This window comes from Ceratotherium simum, chromosome 3 (genome assembly GCF_057802395.1).
Source record: "Ceratotherium simum simum isolate JZ-2026a chromosome 3, ASM5780239v1, whole genome shotgun sequence".
Classification (NCBI taxonomy): domain Eukaryota; kingdom Metazoa; phylum Chordata; class Mammalia; order Perissodactyla; family Rhinocerotidae; genus Ceratotherium; species Ceratotherium simum.
Genome location: NC_141902.1, coordinates 75,595,516 through 75,612,964, shown reverse-complemented (window position 1 = coordinate 75,612,964; position 17,449 = coordinate 75,595,516). Strand labels below are relative to the sequence as shown.

Genomic DNA, 17,449 nt, shown 5'->3' with positions numbered 1-17,449 from the left:
TCTTCCCTGGTTTCTGGTCAGAGCCCCTGTTTCGGCCAGGCAAGTAGCAGTAGCTGTTCTTGCCTTGCTGCTCGGTGAGGAGGTTTGATCGGCCCGTGGGTTTGGGGGCGGGGTCCGAGGAACTAGGCCCCAGCGCTGCCGTTGGCAGCTCTTGTGTTGCACCTCGTCACCCGGTCGACACAAAGGGGGCCCAAGATCGGCTGCGATGTGGACCCAGCACTGACATCAAGACACTGTGGTGGCTGACGCGGTGGACAGGGAGGGTAGGGCACGGAGAGGACCGGTCGTAGCGTGATTCCACGGGCTTCCGTAGGCTGTACCGCCTGGTTGTGTTCCAACCTCTGCCGTGGGCTTGCCAGGGGTGCCGTTGGGCCCTAAGGGGGCTGCCGCCTGGTGCCTGCCAGGGAAGGCTTCGGGGTCCGTGAGGATGCGCTGCGGTAGAGGACCTTTAGGGTAGATGGCATCTCACTTCCTGAGGAGTGGCGCTCAGTGGTTCTCTTCCTGGTGCCTTGAAGAGATCGAGAGGCCCACGACTGCCCGCCAGCCACCTCTGCTCCAGATTGCTTAGGCGAACGTGCTGTCTGCCCCTTTGCCCCCTCGGGCACGGAGCTTCCAAGGTGAAAGCGTTACTCCAGGAGAGTTTGCTTTTCCTGGCCCGGGTGGCTGACATCCTCCTGGGAGGGGTTAGGATTCCTCTGTGGAAGCCTGTGGGCGTGGCCGAGACCGAGAGTGCTGCGATCCTAGGCGCCCTGCCCCGGGGACAGACGTCTAGCGTGGAGGAGGACCACGTCTCCTTGTGTGGGAACTGTGTCCTCGTTTGCTTGTTTGTCTTGTCTTCGTGGAGGAAGCGTTTGTCCTCTCTGTGAGATCGTCTGTGGTGTCAGGGGGCCAAAGGGAAGGGGTCAGAGGTTGAATGGGATGGGGTCGACTCATGCACAGTCAGAATTCCCTTAGGGCCGTCCCGCGTGAGGCTCCCTGCCCCTCGTGCAGCCGCAGTGTTGGGGGCTCCAACGAGGGGGACTTGTTTTGCAGGCGTGAGGATGCTTCTTGTTTGGACCAGGCAGGCACGGGCTTGAACGTTTCCTAGAAGGCCAGCAGGCCAGCCGGCAACCCGCTGGCTGTGGAAATGCCAGGTGCCCGGGCGGGAGTTTGCTGTGGTTTGAGTCGGGTTTTACCCTGGGTCATGGTGGCTGAAGACCACCCGTTCTAGTGGGGTCTCCCGCCGGCCCGCCGAGGGCCTTTGGGCTTAGTGAGGCCAAACCGGAGCCCGGTCTGAAGTCGTTTGGCCACTTCAGTTGAAGACGGGCTGCTTGTGTTCTGCTGCCCGTGTCCCCGTGCGGCCAGCTTTCCTGTCAGTCATTTTGTTCTGGTGGCAGCCGCATTTCCGTCACGTGCGGTTCACCTGAGGCGGCTCGTGGGGACACGATGTCCACGTTGACATCACATCCACGGTCGGCGTGAGGCTGTCTGTAGCTTCTCGGTGCCCTTTGCTCAGAAGGAGTGGTTCTCAGAGAGGGAGCTCGTGGCCAATTTGAGCAGCCTCTAGAGGTCAAAGTTGGCGTTCCCGCTTTGGAAGTCACCGGTGTCCTGCATCGGGTGGTGGGGCACGAGGCCAGGCGTCTGTGCGGACGGCATGCTTTTTCAGGTGCCGAGGTCTCCGCACACGAACACACACGCACGGGCGCACGCGCGCACGCCCAGTCCTGCATACCTGCCTCCACTCGTGGTATCACACACGCCTTCAGTCACCCGTAAGGGATAGAGGTAGAGGACAAGCAGATGGCAGGTGACCCCGGGGGAAACTTTGGCCTGGATCTTGTTATCTGACCACCTGGGTGCGTTTCTCAAGCAGGCGTGTGATGTCTCTACACTTGTCAGGTGCAAGTGCCGTGCGGCTTCGCTGCCGGCCACCGAGAGAAGACCTTCGTGTCCTTTGATGAGCCGAGGTGCGAGGGAACGGCGGAAGTAGTGTGGCCCAGGATGCGCACGGTGCCCGTGGGTGGCTCAGGACGGTAAGCCTTACGTTGTCGCCAGTTCTGCCTTCGGCCCTAGGCTCTCGTGGACCTGCCTTAGAGGCTGTCTGTCCGCGTGTCCCCAGTGGCATGCGGGCTCGTGCTCTAAGGGTGGATCGACTGTTCCTCTCGCTCGGTGGCTTGGCTCTGGATTCTCCAGGCTGCTGGCGGACTCTGAGGCGATGGGCTCACCCGCTGAGCCGGCCAGCCTGTCCTCTTAATTGTTCCAGGTTCCCAGAATGTGCTCGGATCGATGATGACTCCCTCATATGCATTCCTTGGAAAATCTGAACAAAATGAGTGAGAACTCACTACCGTCGTTCTCATCGAAACTGAGGTCCAGCACGTTGTCTTCCCCAGGGACGGCAGGAGTGAGGACAGCTTCCCTTGCTCACACTCGTCAAACACCAGCCCAGGGCGTCAGCGTTTGGGTGCCTCTCGCCTTGGGGTCGTTCCTTTCTCCGCATTCGTTGGGTGTCCGTCAATCGGAGGTCCGGGGTGAATGGCCTGGCTCTCGCCGCGGCGTGGCTGCCAGCTCGCATCCTAGGGTTAGAAGTCGGCGCTGGCATAGGCCCCGTGAGCTCACGGCGTTGTGTCTGTGTGGGCCTGGTTCCGCTTCAGACGAAACCCCTGGGGGGTGTGCGTCTCAGAGCTGAACAGCAGCAGTTCCCGTGGTGTCTGATGAGAGCCCCAGGCCAGACAGGGAGCCATTACCCCTTCACTGCCTTTTGGCTTGGTGAGGCAACCGGAGCGTCCGTCGGGGTTTGGGGCAGGCGGCAGAGTTCAGGTTAAGGCTGCGGTCCTGCAGGTGGAGTTCCTCTACGTGACCCACTCGCCCGAGCCTCACAAAGGCGCCCAAAGGTGGACTGTGCTAGGCACCTCACGCTTGTGTCAAGACACTGTGCTGGCTGATGGCTTGTACGGGGGGGGGAAGGGCACAGAGAGGACAGGTCCTAGTGTGATGCCATGGGCTTCCAGGGGACGGACTGTCTCGTTGTGTTCCAAGTGCCGTCATGGGCTTGTCAGGGATGTGTCCTGGCTCTGACGGGGCTGCCACTTGGTGCGTACCAGAGAAGGCTTGCGGGCCCGTGTGTATGCACTGTGGTAGGTGACCCTTGTGGTGGGTGGCATGTCTGTTCCAGAGTGGTGGCGCCAAATGGTTCCCTTCCTGGTCCCTTGAAGAGGGCCACTGGCTCGGGACTGCGGGCCGGCCACCGCTGCTCATCGAGTCCCTAGGCGAACGTTGTCTCTGATCCTCTGCCCTCTGATCTTGGGCACGGAGTTTGCAAGGAGAAAGTGTACCCCAGGCTGGTCCACTTTTCCTGGCACAGTTGGATCATTCCTCCTCGGAGGACTTTAGTCGTATCTGTGGAAGCCCGTGGGCGTGCCAGAGACGGGGGGTGTTGCTGTGACCCGAGGCGCACTGCCACGGAGAGGCGTGTAGCAGGAAGCGTCCACGTCTCCTTGCGTGGAATACGTGTCCTAGTTTAAGTCTTGCTCTTGTCTTCCTGGGTGAAGCCAGCCTTTGAGCCGTGGGAGGTGGTTTGTGGTGTAACAGGTGTCGAAGAAGGCGTCAGCGGTTGAAGCTGATGGGTCGAGTTAGGCAAAGTCACAGTTCCTGCATGGCTGACCTCCTGAGGCTCACTTCTCCCGATGTGTGTGTAGTGTCCCAGGCACCTCTTGGGGGACTTGTTTTGAAGGCCTGGGGATGCTCCTTTGGACGGGGCAGCCGTGTGTTGACCCATTCCCGAAAGGCCAGGTTCCAAAGAGCGGTCGGCTGTGGAAATGCCACGTCCCTGGATGGGAATTTGCTCGAGGTTCAGTCGGGTTTTAGCGTGGGTCATGGTGGCCGTGAGACCACCACCTCCCGGCGCTTTTCCGCTGGCCCTTGATGGGCATTCGTATTAGTTAGGTCGAAGAGGTACCTGGCCTGAAGTGGCTGGGCCGATTCAGATTGAGATGGGCTGCTTCTTCCCTATAGCCCGTGTCCCCGTGGTGGAGGCCCTCGAGTCTGCGGTTTAGTTATGGCGGTGGCCACTGCGTTCCCCTCAAGTGCGGTTCACGTGGGGCGGCTTGCGGGGACCCAAGGTCCACCTAGCCTTAGCATCCGCAATCGGGCGGGGCGTGTGCCTGCTAGCGTCTCGTTTTCCGTTGGTCAGAAGGAGTGGCTGTGACAGAGGGAGTCTGTGGCCTAGTGGAGCAGCCTGCCCTAGAGGTCAGCCGCCTGACCAGTAGGGGTCAAAGTTGGCGTCGTTTCTTGGGAAGTCACCGGTCCTCCGCCGTCGTGTGGCAGGCCTGAGGCCAGGGGGTCTGTGCGGAAGACGAGCTTTTTCAGGGGCTTCGGCCTCCGCACCCGAAGACACGCACACGCACCTAGCTGCACACCGTCCCGCCCTCGTGGTGTCACACACACACACCTTCCGTCGTGGCTGAGGGAAAGAGGGAGAGGGCAGGAAGATGCAGGGCTTGCCCCGGGGGAATCCTTGGCCTGGATCTTGTTCCCTAAGACCCTGGCTACGTTTCTCAAGCAGCCGTGTGATTTGTCTGCACTTCTCAGGTGGAATCTCCGTGCAAAGCTTGCCGTCGACCAAGAAGAGAAGAGCTGCCTGTCCTCTGTTGGCGGAGATGAGAGGGAATCCCGGGAGAGGTGTGGCTCACGGTGCTTGCGCCGGCCCCGTGGATCGCTTAGGACGGTAAGAATTCCTTTGCACCCAGCTGATGCCATTGGCTTTAGGATTCGTGGAGCGGCCTTAGAGGCTTCTTGTCCGCGTGTCCCCAGGGGCATGCGGGGTCACGCTCTAAGGGTGGATGGAGAGTTCCCCTTGCTCGTTGGCTTGGATCCTGGATTCTCCAGGCTGCTGGCGGCCTCTGAGGTGATGGGCTCACCCGCTGCGCCACCCAGCCTCCCTTGCGACAACTTCCAGCTGCCCAGAAGGTGCTCGGATCGATGATGACTCCCTCAAATGCATTCCTTGGAAATCTGAACACAATGAGTGAGAACTCACTACCGTCGTTCTCATCGAAACTGAGGTCCGGCACCTTGTCTTCCCCAAGGTTGACAGGAGTGAGGGACAGCTCCTCGTTGATCACACTCGTGCAGCCACCACCAGGGCGTCAGCATCCTAGAGTCTCCCGTCTTTGCATCAGTAGTTTGACCGCTTTAGTTGGGCGTTCACGGATCGGAGGGGCTTGGTCGAATGGCCAGCCGCCGCTGGCGTGGCGGCCCGGTGGCATCCCAGTTTTAGAGTCGGAGAGGGTGGCGTTGCCACAGGCCCAGGGAGTTCCCGGCAGGGAGTATGTGTTGGCCAGGGTCTGGCTTGGGGCGTAGCCCCTGGGTGTCTGTGTCTCGAAGGCGAACAGCAGACTCTTCCCTGGTTTCTGGTCAGAGCCCCTGTTTCGGCCAGGCAAGTAGCAGTAGCTGTTCTTGCCTTGCTGCTCGGTGAGGAGGTTTGATCGGCCCGTGGGTTTGGGGGCGGGGTCCGAGGAACTAGGCCCCAGCGCTGCCGTTGGCAGCTCTTGTGTTGCACCTCGTCACCCGGTCGACACAAAGGGGGCCCAAGATCGGCTGCGATGTGGACCCAGCACTGACATCAAGACACTGTGGTGGGTGGCGCGGTGGGCAGGGGGGGTAGGGCACGGGGGGGAGCGGTCGGAGCGGGGTCGCAGGGGCTTCCGTAGGCTGTACCGCCTGGTTGTGTTCCAACCTCTGCCGTGGGCTTGCCAGGGTGCCGTTGGGCCCTAAGGGGCTGCCGCCTGGTGCCTGCCAGGGAAGGCTTCGGGGTCCGTGAGGATGCGCTGCGGTAGAGGACCTTTAGGGTAGATGGCATCTCACTTCCTGAGGAGTGGCGCTCAGTGGTTCTCTTCCTGGTGCCTTGAAGAGATCGAGAGGCCCACGACTGCCCGCCAGCCACCTCTGCTCCAGATTGCTTAGGCGAACGTGCTGTCTGCCCCTTTGCCCCCTCGGGCACGGAGCTTCCAAGGTGAAAGCGTTACTCCAGGAGAGTTTGCTTTTCCTGGCCGGGTGGCTGACATCCTCCTGGGAGGGGTAAGGATCCCTCTGTGGAAGCCTGTGGGCGTGGCCGAGACCGAGAGTGCTGCGATCCTAGGCGCCCTGCCCCGGGGACAGACGTCTAGCGTGGAGGAGGACCACGTCTCCTTGTGTGGGAACTGTGTCCTCGTTTGCTTGTTTGTCTTGTCTTCGTGGAGGAAGCGTTTGTCCTCTCTGTGAGATCGTCTGTGGTGTCAGGGGCCAAAGGGAAGGGGTCAGAGGTTGAATGGGATGGGGTCGACTCATGCACAGTCAGAATTCCCTTAGGGCCGTCCCGCGTGAGGCTCCCTGCCCCTCGTGCAGCCGCAGTGTTGGGGGCTCCAACGAGGGGACTTGTTTTGCAGGCGTGAGGATGCTTCTTGTTTGGACCAGGCAGGCACGGGCTTGAACGTTTCCTAGAAGGCCAGCAGGCCAGCCGGCAACCCGCTGGCTGTGGAAATGCCAGGTGCCCGGGCGGGAGTTTGCTGTGGTTTGAGTCGGGTTTTACCCTGGGTCATGGTGGCTGAAGACCACCCGTTCTAGTGGGGTCTCCCGCCGGCCCGCCGAGGGCCTTTGGGCTTAGTGAGGCCAAACCGGAGCCCGGTCTGAAGTCGTTTGGCCACTTCAGTTGAAGACGGGCTGCTTGTGTTCTGCTGCCCGTGTCCCCGTGCGGCCAGCTTTCCTGTCAGTCATTTTGTTCTGGTGGCAGCCGCATTTCCGTCACGTGCGGTTCACCTGAGGCGGCTCGTGGGGACACGATGTCCACGTTGACATCACATCCACGGTCGGCGTGAGGCTGTCTGTAGCTTCTCGGTGCCCTTTGCTCAGAAGGAGTGGTTCTCAGAGAGGGAGCTCGTGGCCAATTTGAGCAGCCTCTAGAGGTCAAAGTTGGCGTTCCCGCTTTGGAAGTCACCGGTGTCCTGCATCGGGTGGTGGGGCACGAGGCCAGGCGTCTGTGCGGACGGCATGCTTTTTCAGGTGCCGAGGTCTCCGCACACGAACACACACGCCCGGGCGCACGCGCGCACGCCCAATCCCGCATGCCTGCCTCCACTCGTGGTATCACACACGCCTTCAGTCACCCGTAAGGGATAGAGGTAGAGGACAAGCAGATGGCAGGTGACCCCGGGGGAAACTTTGGCCTGGATCTTGTTATCTGACCACCTGGGTACGTTTCTCAAGCAGGCGTGTGATGTCTCTACACTTGTCAGGTGCAAGTGCCGTGCGAAGCTCGCTGCCGGCCACCGAGAGAAGACCTTCGTGTCCTTTGATGAGCCGAGGTGCGAGGCAGCGGAAGTAGTGTGGCCCAGGATGCGCCGCGGTGCCCGTGGGTGGCTCAGGGCGGTAAGCCTTACGTTGTCGCCAGTTCTGCCTTGACCCTAGGCTCTCGTGGACCTGCCTTAGAGGCTGTCTGTCCGCGTGTCCCCAGTGGCATGCGGGCTCGTGCTCTAAGGGTGGATCGACTGTTCCTCTCGCTCGGTGGCTTGGCTCTGGATTCTCCAGGCTGCTGGCGGACTCTGAGGCGATGGGCTCACCCGCTGAGCCGGCCAGCCTGTCCTCTTAATTGTTCCAGGTTCCCAGAATGTGCTCGGATCGATGATGACTCCCTCATATGCATTCCTTGGAAAATCTGAACAAAATGAGTGAGAACTCACTACCGTCGTTCTCATCGAAACTGAGGTCCAGCACGTTGTCTTCCCCAGGGACGGCAGGAGTGAGGGACAGCTTCCCCTTGCTCACACTCGTCCAAACACCAGCCCAGGGCGTCAGCGTTTGGGAGCCTCTCGCCTTGGGGTCGTTCCTTTCTCCGCATTCGTTGGGTGTCCGTCAATCGGAGGTCCTGGGTGAATGGCCTGGCTCTCGCCCGGCGTGGCTGCCAGCTCGCATCCTAGGGTTAGAAGTCGGCGCTGGCATAGGCCCCGTGAGCTCACGGCGTTGTGTCTGTGTGGGCCTGGTTCCGCTTCAGGCGAAACCCCTGGGGTGTGCGTCTCAGAGCTGAACAGCAGAAGTTCCCGTGGTGTCTGATGAGAGCCCCAGGCCAGACAGGGAGCCATTACCCCTTCACTGCCTTTTGGCTTGGTGAGGCAACCGGGCGTCCGTCGGGGTTTGGGGCAGGCGGCAGAGTTCAGGTTAAGGCTGCGGTCCTGCAGGTGGAGTTCCTCTACGTGACCCACTCGCCCGAGCCTCACAAAGGCGCCCAAAGGTGGACTGTGCTAGGCACCTCACGCTTGTGTCAAGACACTGTGCTGGCTGATGGCTTGTACGGTGGGGGGAAGGGCACAGAGAGGACAGGTCCTAGTGTGATGCCATGGGCTTCCAGGGGACGGACTGTCTCGTTGTGTTCCAAGTGCCGTCATGGGCTTGTCAGGGATGTGTCCTGGCTCTGACGGGGCTGCCACTTGGTGCGTACCAGAGAAGGCTTGCGGGCCCGTGTGTATGCACTGTGGTAGGTGACCCTTGTGGTGGGTGGCATGTCTGTTCCAGAGTGGTGGCGCCAAATGGTTCCCTTCCTGGTCCCTTGAAGAGGGCCACTGGCTCGGGACTGCGGGCCGGCCACCGCTGCTCATCGAGTCCCTAGGCGAACGTTGTCTCTGATCCTCTGCCCTCTGATCTTGGGCACGGAGTTTGCAAGGAGAAAGTGTACCCCAGGCTGGTCCACTTTTCCTGGCACAGTTGGATCATTCCTCCTCGGAGGACTTTAGTCGTATCTGTGGAAGCCCGTGGGCGTGCCAGAGACGGGGGGTGTTGCTGTGACCCGAGGCGCACTGCCACGGAGAGGCGTGTAGCAGGAAGCGTCCACGTCTCCTTGCGTGGAATACGTGTCCTAGTTTAAGTCTTGCTCTTGTCTTCCTGGGTGAAGCGCGGCTTTGAGCCGTGGGAGGTGGCTTGTGGTGTAACAGGTGTCGAAGAAGGCGTCACCGGTTGAAGCTGATGGGTCGAGTTAGGCAAAGTCACAGTTCCTGCATGGCTGACCTCCCTGAGGCTCACTTCTCCCGATGTGTGTGTAGTGTTCCAGGCACCTCTTGGGGACTTGTTTTGAAGGCCTGGGGATGCTCCTTTGGGCCGGGGCAGCCGTGTGTTGACCCATTCGAAAGGCCAGGTTCCAAGAAGCGGTCGGCTGTGGAAATGCCAGGTCCCTGGATGGGAATTTGCTCGAGGTTCAGTCGGGTTTTAGCGTGGGTCATGGTGGCCGTGACCACCACCTCCCGGCGCTTTTCCGCTGGCCCGCGGTGGGCATTTCGTATTAGTTAGGTCGAAGAGGTACCTGGCCTGAAGTGGCTGGGCCGATTCAGATTGAGATGGGCTGCTTCTTCCCTATAGCCCGTGTCCCGTGGTGGAGGCCCTCGAGTCTGCGGTTTAGTTATGGCGGTGGCCACTGCGTTCCCCTCAAGTGCGGTTCACGTGGGGCGGCTTGCGGGGACCCAAGGTCCACCTAGCCTTAGCATCCTGTCGGGCGGAGCGTGTGCCTGCTAGCGTCTCGTTTTCCGTTGGTCAGAAGGAGTGGCTGTGACAGAGAGTCTGTGGCCTAGTGGAGCAGCCTGCCCTAGAGGTCAGCCGCCTGACCAGTAGGGGTCAAAGTTGGCGTCGTTTCTTGGGAAGTCACCGGTCCTCCGCCGTCGTGTGGCAGGCCTGAGGCCAGGGGTCTGTGCGGAAGGCGAGCTTTTCAGGGGCTTCGGCCTCCGCACCCGAACACGCACACGCACCTAGCTGCACACCGTCCCGCCCTCGTGGTGTCACACACACACACCTTCCGTCGTGGCTGAGGGAAAGAGGAGAGGGCAGGAAGATGCAGGAGCTTGCCCGGGGAATCCTTGGCCTGGATCTTGTTCCCTAAGACCCTGGCTACGTTTCTCAAGCAGCCGTGTGATTTGTCTGCACTTCTCAGGTGGAATCTCCGTGCAAAGCTTGCCGTCGACCAAGAAGAGAAGAGCTGCCTGGCCTCTGTTGGCGGAGATGAGAGGGAATCCCGGGAGAGGTGTGGCTCACGGTGCGCGCCCGGCCCGTGGATCGCTTAGGGCGGTAAGAATTCCTTTGCACCCAGCTGATGCCATTGGCTTTAGGATTCGTGGAGGCGGCCTTAGAGGCTTCTTGTCCGCGTGTCCCCAGGGGCATGCGGGGTCACGCTCTAAGGGTGGATGGAGAGTTCCCCTTGCTCGTTGGCTTGGATCCTGGATTCTCCAGGCTGCTGGCGGCCTCTGAGGTGATGGGCTCACCCGCTGCGCCACCCAGCCTCCCTTGCGACAACTTCCAGCTGCCCAGAAGGTGCTCGGATCGATGATGACTCCCTCAAATGCATTCCTTGGAAATCTGAACACAATGAGTGAGAACTCACTACCGTCGTTCTCATCGAAACTGAGGTCCGGCACCTTGTCTTCCCCAAGGTTGACAGGAGTGAGGACAGCTCCTCGTTGATCACACTCGTGCAGCCACCACCAGGCGTCAGCATCCTAGAGTCTCCGTCTTTGCATCAGTAGTTTGACCGCTTTGGTTGGGCGTTCCACGGATCGGAGGGGCTTGGTCGAATGGCCAGCCGCCGCTGGCGTGGCGGCCGGTGGCATCAGTTTTAGAGTCGGAGAGGGTGGCGTTGCCACAGGCCCAGGAGTTCGGCAGGAGTATGTGTTGGCCAGGTTCTGGCTTGAGGCGTAGCCCTGGGGTCTGTGTCTCGAAGGCGAACAGCAGACTCTTCCCTGGTTTCTGGTCAGAGCCCCTGTTTCGGCCAGGCAAGTAGCAGTAGCTGTTCTTGCCTTGCTGCTCGGTGAGGAGGTTTGATCGGCCCGTGGGTTTGGGGCGGGGTCCGAGGAACTAGGCCCCAGCGCTGCCGTTGGCAGCTCTTGTGTTACACCTCGTCACCCGGTCGACACAAAGGGGCCCAAGATCGGCTGCGATGTGGACCCAGCACTGACATCAAGACACTGTGGTGGCTGGCCAGCGGTGGACAGGGAGGGTAGAGGCACGGAGAGGACCGGTCGTAGCGTGATTCCACGGGCTTCCGTAGGCTGTACCGCCTGGTTGTGTTCCAACCTCTGCCGTGGGCTTGCCAGGGTGCCGTTGGGCCCTAAGGGGCTGCCGCCTGGTGCCTGCCAGGGAAGGCTTGAGGGTCCGTGAGGATGCGCTGCGGTAGAGGACCTTTAGGGTAGATGGCATCTCACTTCCTGAGGAGTGGCGCTCAGTGGTTCTCTTCCTGGTGCCTTGAAGAGATCGAGAGGCCCACGACTGCCCGCCAGCCACCTCTGCTCCAGATTGCTTAGGCGAACGTGCTGTCTGCCCCTTTGCCCCCTCGGGCACGGAGCTTCCAAGGTGAAAGCGTTACTCCAGGAGAGTTTGCTTTTCCTGGCCCGGGTGGCTGACATCCTCCTGGGAGGGGTTAGGATTCCTCTGTGGAAGCCTGTGGGCGTGGCCGAGACCGAGAGTGCTGCGATCCTAGGCGCCCTGCCCCGGGGACAGACGTCTAGCGTGGAGGAGGACCACGTCTCCTTGTGTGGGAACTGTGTCCTCGTTTGCTTGTTTGTCTTGTCTTCGTGGAGGAAGCGTTTGTCCTCTCTGTGAGATCGTCTGTGGTGTCAGGGGGCCAAAGGGAAGGGGTCAGAGGTTGAATGGGATGGGGTCGACTCATGCACAGTCAGAATTCCCTTAGGGCCGTCCCGCGTGAGGCTCCCTGCCCCTCGTGCAGCCGCAGTGTTGGGGGCTCCAACGAGGGGGACTTGTTTTGCAGGCGTGAGGATGCTTCTTGTTTGGACCAGGCAGGCACGGGCTTGAACGTTTCCTAGAAGGCCAGCAGGCCAGCCGGCAACCCGCTGGCTGTGGAAATGCCAGGTGCCCGGGCGGGAGTTTGCTGTGGTTTGAGTCGGGTTTTACCCTGGGTCATGGTGGCTGAAGACCACCCGTTCTAGTGGGGTCTCCCGCCGGCCCGCCGAGGGCCTTTGGGCTTAGTGAGGCCAAACCGGGGCCGGTCTGAAGTCGTTTGGCCACTTCAGTTGAAGACGGGCTGCTTGTGTTCTGCTGCCCGTGTCCCCGTGCGGCCAGCTTTCCTGTCAGTCATTTTGTTCTGGTGGCAGCCGCATTTCCGTCACGTGCGGTTCACCTGAGGCGGCTCGTGGGGACACGATGTCCACGTTGACATCACATCCACGGTCGGCGTGAGGCTGTCTGTAGCTTCTCGGTGCCCTTTGCTCAGAAGGAGTGGTTCTCAGAGAGGAGCTCGTGGCCAATTTGAGCAGCCTCTAGAGGTCAAAGTTGGCGTTCCGCTTTGGAAGTCACCGGTGTCCTGCATCGGGTGGTGGGGCACGAGGCCAGGCGTCTGTCGCGGACGGCATGCTTTTCAGGTGCCGAGGTCTCCGCTGCGAACACACCTGCCTTGCAGGCGCCTTGGCGCTGCGCCCAATCCCGCATGCCTGCCTCCACTGCGTGGTATCACACACGCCTTCAGTCACCCGTGGGGATAGAGGTAGAGGACAAGCAGATGGCAGGTGACCCCGGGGAAACTTTGGCCTGGATCTTGTTATCTGACCACCTGGAGTACGTTTCTCAAGCAGGCGTGTGATGTCTCTACACTTGTCAGGTGCAAGTGCCGTGCGAAGCTTCGCTGCGGCCACCGAGAGAAGACCTTCGTGTCCTTTGATGAGCCGAGGTGCGAGGCGGCGGAAGTAGTGTGGCCCAGGATGCGCCACGGTGCCCGTGGGTGGCTCAGGGCGGTAAGCCTTACGTTGTCGCCAGTTCTGCCTTCGGCCCTAGGCTCTCGTGGACCTGCCTTAGAGGCTGTCTGTCGCGTGTCCCCAGTGGCATGCGGGCTCGTGCTCTAAGGGTGGATCGACTGTTCCTCTCGCTCGGTGGCTTGGCTCTGGATTCTCCAGGCTGCTGGCGGACTCTGAGGCGATGGGCTCACCCGCTGAGCCGGCCAGCCTGTCCTCTTAATTGTTCCAGGTTCCCAGAATGTGCTCGGATCGATGATGACTCCCTCATATGCATTCCTTGGAAAATCTGAACAAAATGAGTGAGAACTCACTACCGTCGTTCTCATCGAAACTGAGGTCCAGCACGTTGTCTTCCCCAGGGGCGGCAGGAGTGAGGACAGCTTCCCCTGCTCACACTCGTCCAAACACCAGCCCAGGGCGTCAGCGTTTGGGAGCCTCTCGCCAGGGTCGTTCCTTTCTCCGCATTCGTCGGGTGTCCGTCACTCGGAGGTCCTGGGTGAATGGCCTGGCTCTCGCACGGCGTGGCTGCCAGCTCGCATCCTAGGGTTAGAAGTCGGCGCTGGCATAGGCCCCGTGAGCTCACGGCGTTGTGTCTGTGTGGGCCTGGGTCCCGCTTCCGGCGGAACCCCTGCGGGTGTGCGTCTCAGAGCTGAACAGCAGAAGTTCCGTGGTGTCTGATGAGAGCCCCAGGCCAGACAGGGAGCCATTACCCCTTCACTGCCTTTTGGCTTGGTGAGGCAACCGGAGCGTCCGTCGGGGTTTGGGGCAGGCGGCAGAGTTCAGGTTAAGGCTGCGGTCCTGCAGGTGGAGTTCCTCTACGTGACCCACTCGCCCGAGCCTCACAAAGGCGCCCAAAGGTGGACTGTGCTAGGCACCTCACGCTTGTGTCAAGACACTGTGCTGGCTGATGGCTTGGACGGGGGGGGGAAGGGCACAGAGAGGACAGGTCCTAGTGTGATGCCATGGGCTTCCAGGGACGGACTGTCTCGTTGTGTTCCAAGTGCCGTCATGGGCTTGTCAGGGATGTGTCCTGGCTCTGTGGGGCTGCCACTTGGTGCGTACCAGAGAAGGCTTGCGGGCCCGTGTGTATGCACTGTGGTAGGTGACCCTTGTGGTGGGTGGCATGTCTGTTCCAGAGTGGTGGCGCCAAATGGTTCCCTTCCTGGTCCCTTGAAGAGGGCCACTGGCGCGGGGCTGCGGGCGGCCACCGCTGCTCATCGAGTCCCTAAGCGACGTTGTCTCTGACCCTCTGCCCTCTGATCTTGGGCACGGAGTTTGCAAGGAGAAAGTGTACCCCAGGCTGGTCCACTTTTCCTGGCACAGTTGGATCATTCCTCCTCGGAGGACTTTAGTCGTATCTGTGGAAGCCCGTGGGCGTGCCAGAGGCAGGGTGTTGCTGTGACCCGAGGCGCACTGCCACGGAGAGGCGTGTAGCAGGAAGCGTCCACGTCTCCTTGCGTGGAATACGTGTCCTAGTTTAAGTCTTGCTCTTGTCTTCCTGGGTGAAGCCAGCCTTTGAGCCGTGGGAGGTGGTTTGTGGTGTAACAGGTGTCGAAGAAGGCGTCAACGGTTGAAGCTGATGGGTCGAGTTAGGCAAAGTCACAGTTCCTGCATGGCTGACCTCCCTGAGGCTCACTTCTCCCCGATGTGTGTGTAGTGTTCCAGGCACCTCTTGGGGGACTTGTTTTGAAGGCCTGGGGATGCTCCTTTGGGCCAGGGCAGCCGTGTGTTGCCCGAGTCCCGAAAGGCCAGGTTCCAAGGAGCGGTCGGCTGTGGAAATGCCAGGTCCCTGGATGGGAATTTGCTCGAGGTTCAGTCGGGTTTTAGCGTGGGTCATGGTGGCCGTAGACCACCACCTCCCGGCGCTTTTCCCGCTGGCCCGCGGTGGGCATTTCGTATTAGTTAGGTCGAAGAGGTACCTGGCCTGAAGTGGCTGGGCCAATTCAGATTGAGATGGGCTGCTTCTTCCCTATAGCCCGTGTCCCGTGGTGGAGGCCCTCGAGTCTGCGGTTTAGTTATGGCGGTGGCCACTGCGTTCCCCTCAAGTGCGGTTCACGTGGGGCGGCTTGCGGGGACCCAAGGTCCACCTAGCCTTAGCATCCTGTCGGGCGGAGCGTGTGCCTGCTAGCGTCTCGTTTTCCGTTGGTCAGAAGGAGTGGCTGTGACAGAGAGTCTGTGGCCTAGTGGAGCAGCCTGCCCTAGAGGTCAGCCGCCTGACCAGTAGGGGTCAAAGTTGGCGTCGTTTCTTGGGAAGTCACCGGTCCTCCGCCGTCGTGTGGCAGGCCTGAGGCCAGGGGTCTGTGCGGAAGGCGAGCTTTTTCAGGGGCCGGCCTCCGCACCCGAACACGCACACGCACCTAGCTGCACACCGTCCCGCCCTCGTGGTGTCACACACACACACCTTCCGTCGTGGCTGAGGGAAAGAGGAGAGGGCAGGAAGATGCAGGAGCTTGCCCGGGGGAATCCTTGGCCTGGATCTTGTTCCCTAAGACCCTGGCTACGTTTCTCAAGCAGCCGTGTGATTTGTCTGCACTTCTCAGGTGGAATCTCCGTGCAAAGCTTGCCGTCGACCAAGAAGAGAAGAGCTGCCTGTCCTGTGTTGGCGGAGATGAGAGGGAATCCCGGGAGAGGTGTGGCTCACGGTGCGCGCCCGGCCCGTGGATCGCTTAGGGCGGTAAGAATTCCTTTGCACCCAGCTGATGCCATTGGCTTTAGGATTAGTGGAGGCGGCCTTAGAGGCTTCTTGTCCGCGTGTCCCCAGGGGCATGCGGGGTCACGCTCTAAGGGTGGATGGAGAGTTCCCCTTGCTCGTTGGCTTGGATCCTGGATTCTCCAGGCTGCTGGCGGCCTCTGAGGTGATGGGCTCACCCGCTGCGCCACCCAGCCTCCCTTGCGACAACTTCCAGCTGCCCAGAAGGTGCTCGGATCGATGATGACTCCCTCAAATGCATTCCTTGGAAATCTGAACACAATGAGTGAGAACTCACTACCGTCGTTCTCATCGAAACTGAGGTCCGGCACCTTGTCTTCCCCAAGGTTGACAGGAGTGAGGGACAGCTCCTCGTTGATCACACTCGTGCAGCCACCACCAGGGCGTCAGCATCCTAGAGTCTCCCGTCTTTGCATCAGTAGTTTGACCGCTTTAGTTGGGCGTTCACGGATCGGAGGGGCTTGGTCGAATGGCCAGCCGCCGCTGGCGTGGCGGCCCGGTGGCATCCCAGTTTTAGAGTCGGAGAGGGTGGCGTTGCCACAGGCCCAGGAGTTCCGGCAGGGAGTATGTGTTGGCCAGGTTCTGGCTTGAGGCGTAGCCCCTGGGGTCTGTGTCTCGGCGAACAGCAGACTCTTCCCTGGTTTCTGGTCAGAGCCCTGTTTCGGCCAGGCAAGTAGCAGTAGCTGTTCTTGCCTTGCTGCTCGGTGAGGAGGTTTGATCGGCCCGTGGGTTTGGGGCGGGGTCCGAGGAACTAGGCCCCAGCGCTGCCGTTGGCAGCTCTTGTGTTACACCTCGTCACCCGGTCGACACAAAGGGGCCCAAGATCGGCTGCGATGTGGACCCAGCACTGACATCAAGACACTGTGGTGGCTGGCCAGCGGTGGACAGGGAGGGTAGGGCACGGAGAGGACCGGTCGTAGCGTGATTCCACGGGCTTCCGTAGGCTGTACCGCCTGGTTGTGTTCCAACCTCTGCCGTGGGCTTGCCAGGGGTGCCGTTGGGCCCTAAGGGGCTGCCGCCTGGTGCCTGCCAGGGAAGGCTTGGGGTCCGTGAGGATGCGCTGCGGTAGAGGACCTTTAGGGTAGATGGCATCTCACTTCCTGAGGAGTGGCGCTCAGTGGTTCTCTTCCTGGTGCCTTGAAGAGATCGAGGCCCACGACTGCCCGCCAGCCACCTCTGCTCCAGATTGCTTAGGCGAGCGTGCTGTCTGCCCCTTTGCCCCTCGGGCACGGAGCTTCCAAGGTGAAAGCGTTACTCCAGGAGAGTTTGCTTTTCCTGGCCGGGTGGCTGACATCCTCCTGGGAGGGTTAGGATTCCTCTGTGGAAGCCTGTGGGCGTGGCCGAGACCGAGAGTGCTGCGATCCTAGGCGCCCTGCCCGGGGACAGACGTCTAGCGTGGAGGAGGACCACGTCTCCTTGTGTGGGAACTGTGTCCTCGTTTGCTTGTTTGTCTTGTCTTCGTGGAGGAAGCGTTTGTCCTCTCTGTGAGATCGTCTGTGGTGTCAGGGGCCAAAGGGAAGGGGTCAGAGGTTGAATGGGATGGGAGTCGACTCATGCACAGTCAGAATTCCCTTAGGGCCGTCCAGCGTGAGGCTCCCTGCCCCTCGTGCAGCCGCGGTGTTGGGGGCTCCAGCGAGGGGACTTGTTTTGCAGGCGTGAGGATGCTTCTTGTTTGGACCAGGCAGGCACGGGCTTGAGCGTTTCCTAGAAGGCCAGCAGGCCAGCCCGGCAACCCGCTGGCTGTGGAAATGCCAGGTGCCCGGGCGGGAGTTTGCTGTGGTTTGAGTCGGGTTTTACCCTGGGTCATGGTGGCTGAAGACCACCCGTTCTAGTGGGGTCTCCCGCCCGGCCCGCCGAGGGCCTTTGGGCTTAGTGAGGCCAAACCGGGCCCGGTCTGAAGTCGTTTGGCCACTTCAGTTGAAGGCGGGCTGCTTGTGTTCTGCTGCCCGTGTCCCGTGCGGCCAGCTTTCCTGTCAGTCATTTTGTTCTGGTGGCAGCCGCGTTTCCG

General features: G+C 60.9%; 1 long non-coding RNA gene and 6 other non-coding genes across 7 annotated transcripts; all 7 read left to right on the top strand.

Annotated features, from left to right (window-relative positions):
• Positions 1-2,259: 2,259 nt before the first annotated feature.
• On the top strand, positions 2,260-2,353 carry LOC147917633 (small nucleolar RNA SNORD116). The gene has a single exon (XR_015551773.1). It is a non-coding gene; the product is annotated as a small nucleolar RNA SNORD116 (small nucleolar RNA).
• Positions 2,354-4,953: 2,600 nt separating this feature from the next.
• On the top strand, positions 4,954-5,046 carry LOC147917632 (small nucleolar RNA SNORD116). Its single transcript, XR_015551780.1, has one exon. It is a non-coding gene; the product is annotated as a small nucleolar RNA SNORD116 (small nucleolar RNA).
• A 714-nt stretch (positions 5,047-5,760) lies between these two features.
• LOC147917631 (uncharacterized) lies at positions 5,761-7,249 on the top strand. Its single transcript, XR_015551599.1, has 2 exons — positions 5,761-5,992; positions 6,405-7,249. It is a non-coding gene; the product is annotated as an uncharacterized LOC147917631 (long non-coding RNA).
• A 380-nt stretch (positions 7,250-7,629) lies between these two features.
• LOC147917630 (small nucleolar RNA SNORD116) lies at positions 7,630-7,723 on the top strand. Its single transcript, XR_015551772.1, has one exon. It is a non-coding gene; the product is annotated as a small nucleolar RNA SNORD116 (small nucleolar RNA).
• Positions 7,724-10,308: 2,585 nt separating this feature from the next.
• LOC147917629 (small nucleolar RNA SNORD116) lies at positions 10,309-10,401 on the top strand. The gene has a single exon (XR_015551779.1). It is a non-coding gene; the product is annotated as a small nucleolar RNA SNORD116 (small nucleolar RNA).
• Positions 10,402-12,977: 2,576 nt separating this feature from the next.
• On the top strand, positions 12,978-13,071 carry LOC147917628 (small nucleolar RNA SNORD116). Its single transcript, XR_015551771.1, has one exon. It is a non-coding gene; the product is annotated as a small nucleolar RNA SNORD116 (small nucleolar RNA).
• A 2,583-nt stretch (positions 13,072-15,654) lies between these two features.
• Positions 15,655-15,747, top strand: LOC147917627 (small nucleolar RNA SNORD116). The gene has a single exon (XR_015551778.1). It is a non-coding gene; the product is annotated as a small nucleolar RNA SNORD116 (small nucleolar RNA).
• Positions 15,748-17,449: the final 1,702 nt, after the last annotated feature.